At 45.4% G+C, this 683-nt stretch overlaps 1 non-coding gene across 1 annotated transcript; it reads left to right on the top strand.

Moving 5' to 3' along the window:
* The first annotated feature begins 203 nt into the window (after window positions 1-203).
* TRNAQ-CUG lies at window positions 204-275 on the top strand. The gene has a single exon. It is a non-coding gene; the product is annotated as a tRNA-Gln (tRNA).
* Window positions 276-683: the final 408 nt, after the last annotated feature.

Consider the following 683-nt stretch of genomic DNA (forward strand, 5'->3'; position numbering starts at 1 on the left):
ACACCCATCAGAAATGCAAACATACCCACTAATAAACACCATAATGAGGCACACGCTCAAACCAGAAATATCATAGAGCATATATTCAGGGTGCTTAAGTCATGGTTCTGGTGCCTAGTTACATCTGGGGGAGCTCTGTACTACAATCCATGAACATGTATTGAAATATTCACAGTATGTGCCATGCTACCCAACAACAACCTGGTTCTATGGAGTAATGGTTAGCACTCTGGACTCTGAATCCAGTGATCTGAGTTCAAATCTCAGTAGAACCTGTTAAGGGCAAAGGCGATCTCTGCTTAGCATACAAGGCCATGTCAAACCCAGAGCTGTTGGACATGCAACACTTAAAGAAATCCCAATCACTCAGAGACACACGCTCCATGGATCTAAACCTTGTTATCACAATGAACAAAACATGCTGGAGGGATAGGTTCCTGACCCAGAGATTCCTAGAGACTCTGGAATAGGCTGCCCATACATGTCAAGCAGAGCGCGTCTTTGGCCCTCTTCAAAAGAAACCTTGATGACTGGATGGGAGATAGGAATTTCACCCCGGGATCACATCAGTTGCCCTGCTAGACAGGGGTCCAGGGAAGTAAATATTGTGGGAAGACATAGCCAGGGAATTGTTATGGCTAGGCTTGTATAGGCCCTAGCGCCAATAGCCTAGTAACAACCTA

Source organism: Protopterus annectens, chromosome 2.part2 (assembly GCF_019279795.1).
Source record: "Protopterus annectens isolate FY-2018-M chromosome 2.part2, PAN1.0, whole genome shotgun sequence".
NCBI classification, from domain to species: Eukaryota; Metazoa; Chordata; order Ceratodontiformes; family Protopteridae; genus Protopterus; species Protopterus annectens.